This window comes from Vulpes vulpes, chromosome 11 (genome assembly GCF_048418805.1).
Source record: "Vulpes vulpes isolate BD-2025 chromosome 11, VulVul3, whole genome shotgun sequence".
NCBI classification, from domain to species: Eukaryota; Metazoa; Chordata; class Mammalia; order Carnivora; family Canidae; genus Vulpes; species Vulpes vulpes.
In genome coordinates this window covers 51,160,403-51,165,077 of record NC_132790.1, presented here as the reverse complement: position 1 = coordinate 51,165,077, position 4,675 = coordinate 51,160,403, and the positions used below count along the sequence as shown (strand labels likewise).

Genomic DNA, 4,675 nt, shown 5'->3' with positions numbered 1-4,675 from the left:
GATGCAGGGTTGACACAGACCTTCAACTTGCAAAAAAGCACAGTATCTCTGAAGCAAAATGCAATAAAACAATTATGCCTATACCCACTGTCCTTCATTACACTCATAACTTGCATCTTCTAACACTGTGGTCAGGACTCGTTCCAGCTTCCTCTTGATGTACTCCCAGATAGGCCTATTTCTTTCCTGGTATCATCCTTCTGGCCTTTGCAGCTAATTCACTTCTAGTTCTGCCTCAGCTCCAAGGGGAATAGACTATGCTTAGTGGGGTATTGGCTATTGCCCATAGATTTTTGTCTTTGCTAAAAGTCCTAATGTCCTGGGCTCTCAGCTTCCATTCCTCCAATGGCACTTCAGCCAACCTGCTGCATAGATCTGGCTCCTCCACCAGTTACCTTCCACCACTCCTGAAAGGAAGGCTTTGGGTGAACTTAAGTCTGGAAGTCCCTGGGTAAACCTTCATTTCCTTCCCCCTCTGCCTTCGTCAGACCACACCCTGGCAACTATTACATTGCCAGTTCAGGCTCATAGCAGGCACTGATTAAATGTCTTTTAATTAAAAACATACATGCTTTATCAGTTAAAACACACAGAAGAGTTCTTTGCATATGGTTGTTGGTATATAAATAGGGAAAGCATTAAAAATAAAAACTTTCCCTCAACTACAGCAAAAAATTCTCTATTTCTCTCTGTGAAGCTATGTTTATGTTACTGTCTTGAAATGTTTTTCTTTCTTTCCAATATTAGCATATTTAAAAACTTCTCATGCTTAAAACTAGACCTAAAATGATCCATTCTCATGAAGCTATCTCAATTTTCTAGCTAGAAGTTATTTCTCTCCTTTTAACTTCTCTGAGCTTTGTATCTGCAGTTTCAAAATCATCCATTTATATTTTTCTACATTCAGGCAGCTCACTCATTAATTTACTTGTTCATTTATTCAACACATACTTATTAAGTGCTTATTGTGTGCCAGGCACTTCCACTGAAAGTTACTTTTTAATGCATGAAAGTGTTAAAAAGGCCTTTGTTTTTTGTTTTTTGTTTTTAAATAATAAATTTGTTTTTTATTGGTGTTCAATTTGCCAACATACAGAATAACACCCAGTGCTCATCCTCAGTGCCTGTCACCCATTCACCACCACCCCCGCCCACCTCCCCTTCCACCATCCCTAGTCCGTTTCCCAGAGTTAGGAGTCTTTATGTTCTGTCTCCCTTCCTGATATTTCCCACCCATTTCTTCTCCCTTCCCTTGTATTCCCTTTCACTATTATTTATATTCCCCAAATGAATGAGAACATATGTTTGTCCTTCTCCGATTGACTTACTTCACTCAGCATAATACCCTCCAGTTCCATCCACGTTGAAGCAAATGGTGGGTATTTGTCATTTCTAATGGCTGAGTAATATTCCATTGTATACATAGACCACAGCTTCTTTATCCATCATCTTTCGATGGACACCGAGGCTCCTCCACACTTTGGCTATTGTGGACATTGCTGCTAGAAACATCGGGGTGCAGGTGTCCTGCCGTTTCACTGCATCTGTATCTTTGGGGTAAATCCCCAGCAGGTAATTGCTGGGTCGTAGGGCAGATCTATTTTTAACTCTTTGAGGAACTTCCACACAGTTTTCCAGAGTGGCTGCACCAGGTCACATTCCCACCAACAGTGTAAGAGGGTTCCAAAAAGGCCTTTGTTTATAACTTCAGAAGTGTTAAAATTCACCAGATTGACTATGGAAAATGTCAGTAGGCTATATTCCAATCACTCAAGGACACCCTCTGTGCTCCAGACAACATCAGCTCCTTTATTCCTACTGTTCTCTTAACACATAATGTCCCTCACGCCTTCTGCCCCTGTCCTGCCATGGCTCACATTCCTCCTACTCCCTTCCCTGCACCTCCCACTCTGTGCCCTGCACTGCCTTCTGAGAAATTTCTCTCCTAGAGGACCAGCACTAATGCCATCTTTGCCTTTCTTATTACTGTTGTTTTAGAACTAAATATCATATTGGCATATTGTATTTTGTACTGCTGTTCAGGGGGCATCCCTTTTTCTTGTGGGGACTTCCCTAGGAATCTATCAAGGTTTGCTACTCAGATTTTAGATTCTCATAGAGAAGGGCAAGGCTTTCAGTTTTATAGTTCTCCTTTCACCACCTTTCCTTAACTAAATCTAAGATGTAGTATTAAAAAAAAAAAAAACCAGAAGAGATATGAGAATTGACTACACACTCACTGGAAGGGAAAAAATGAAAAGACAGTCCACATTAAAAGTTGGGAAGAATGGGATTCTCCTGCATTGCCAGTGAGAATACAAAACAGTACAGCCTCTTTGGGAAAGAAATAGACTATTTCTTATGGAATTAAATTTATAACTACCATGAGACTCGGTCCTTCTACTCCTTGGTAATTGCAGAAAGGAAATGAAAACATATGTCCACGGGTGGGGCCAGATGGTGCAGGAGTAGGGGTCCTCACCTCACCTGGCCCCACCAACTCACCTGGGCAAAAAGGAAATGGAAAGGAGCTTCTTCTCAGAAAGGTCTGTTGGCATCTGACTGTGTCCATGGAGCAAAAAGCAGAACCAGCAGTTTTCATCAAATAGGTGGTGCCTGTTTGGAAAAGTCATTCAGGGCCAGGCCCCATCCTAGGGTCTTCCACTGCACAGCTGTGTTGCCTTTGGGTGCAGAGACTTCCCCAGAGGCCTGCCCAGCCTGGGAGTCCTGCACAGAGGCCTCAGGGCTATGGCACATAGCTGATTATCAGCCCCACCTGGGCTGCTTTTTTTTTTTTTTAACAACACATAAGGAAGCATTTATTTGAGGTTTAACATGAAATCATACAAATAAAATTTGTATAAACACAAATCCACATCGAGTCATAACACAGATAGCAAAAGACAAAGTAAAAACAAAGGAAACTAATTGGCGGCTATATACATTGGACACGGTTGTGTCTTGTACACTAGAAAGTCTTTTACAAAATAATCATCTTAGATCAACAGAAGACCAATCTTCAATGTCGTCCTGCAAGATGGGTTAACTTTAAGCAATCTCCTCCTGTTTTCTCCAATGTCCTCCTTTAGTATGGCTGGTAATTGTTTTGGTGATTGCCACCGCCTCTAGACGCCTTGCCGTAAGTGCTCTGTTGGCCACTGTAGTCTGCATATCCCTGTCCATATCCATAGTTCCCATAGTTATACCCAGTATAATCACAGCCGCCATAGCCACTATAGTTTTGATCACCACCATAGGCACTATTGTAATTTCCATATCCTTGATCATAATAGTTATCCTTGGTTCCAGTTTTGGCCTTGACCTCATCCACGACCCCTAGTACCACCTCGTCCACTAGCTGCAGCACCTCTTCCTCCTTTTTGTTGTTGCTGTTGCTGCCTATGTACCTCTTTGGGTTGTGCAACTTTGATTTCACACTTTCCAGAACCAATTTGATGATATCTGCTTTCTAACAGTTTCTTTACTGGCTCTTCATCTGTATAAGTAATAAAACAAAATCCTCTTCTTTCATTTGTTTTTGTATCCATGGGAAGTTCAATATTTTCAATCTCTCCAAAGGCTCCAAAATATTCTTTAATTTGTTCTTCAGAAGTATCTGGGCTCAATCCACCTACACCTACGAATCTGACCTGAGATTTAAAGAGAGAACAGCTGGAACACTACAGAGAGAAGGGTTTTCACTTCTAACAAGGTAAGAAGGACGAACAAAAATAAATAAAAAAGAATCAAGTGGGAGAGGGGCACCAAGAGGAACTGGACTAAGGCCAGGTGGGCAAGAGCCTGGGGGACAGGAAAGCCCAGCCCCAGAGAAGTGGGAATTTTAAAAATCCCCCATGGATTCTTCCCTGATGGAAAAGTGCTCAGCAGGGAAATCAGGCAGAACCGCAGGAGGGGCAGTGAAGCCTCCAGTCTCCCGGGGTCACTAATAGAGAAAGTGTGCCCAGGGGACAGAGCACCGCACACCACTGGCGGATCTCAGTAAAGGGCTGGAATGCACCCCGTGGGGTGTTAGAAGAAGCCGATTGGTCAGGCGGGGGCTCCAGGCAGAGGGTTCTGGACCCTGCTGCCTTTGGGAGCCCTGACCCTGGGAGCCAATTCCAACAGTACAGGCCCCGGATCCCAGGGCGCCGAGTGGACACAGCCCATGATCCTGTGCACTTGTGACTGGTGGAGGCAGGGAGGGCACATGACAGTGAGGACTCTCCTGCCACCAGTCACCCCCAGGCTGTGCAGGTCAGCACCCCTGCTGCGGGAGCATCTAGGCCAGTGTGGACCGGGAGACTGCAGTAGTTACTGGGGGAGCTAACTCCAGGGATGGAGACCTGGCAACCACCAGTCTTGTTCCTTCTGGTGTCACCATATGCGTGGGAGAGGCGGGGCTGCCAGGGAACAGAGGCCTCATGGGGTAAACAGCTCCCATTGAACTCAGCATCAGGGGGCCGGGCATCTCCCCAGGTACACACAACTGAGAGTCAGAACAGCAGGCCCCTCCTCCAGAAGACCAGCTGGAAGAACAGGGGAAGAGAAAGTTCTTGACCAAGCAACACTGGAAAGCTCCAGGGGAAGTTGAGGGATTTACAGTATATAGAACCAGAAGGTACCCCTCCTTTACCCCCCTTTTTCCAGTATCACTCCTTTTAATATCAGACTATAA

At 44.6% G+C, this 4,675-nt stretch overlaps 1 pseudogene; it reads right to left on the bottom strand.

Annotated features, from left to right (window-relative positions):
• Positions 1-2,953: 2,953 nt before the first annotated feature.
• Positions 2,954-4,468, bottom strand: LOC112933269 (heterogeneous nuclear ribonucleoprotein D-like pseudogene; annotated as a pseudogene).
• Between the last annotated feature and the right edge of the window lie 207 nt (positions 4,469-4,675).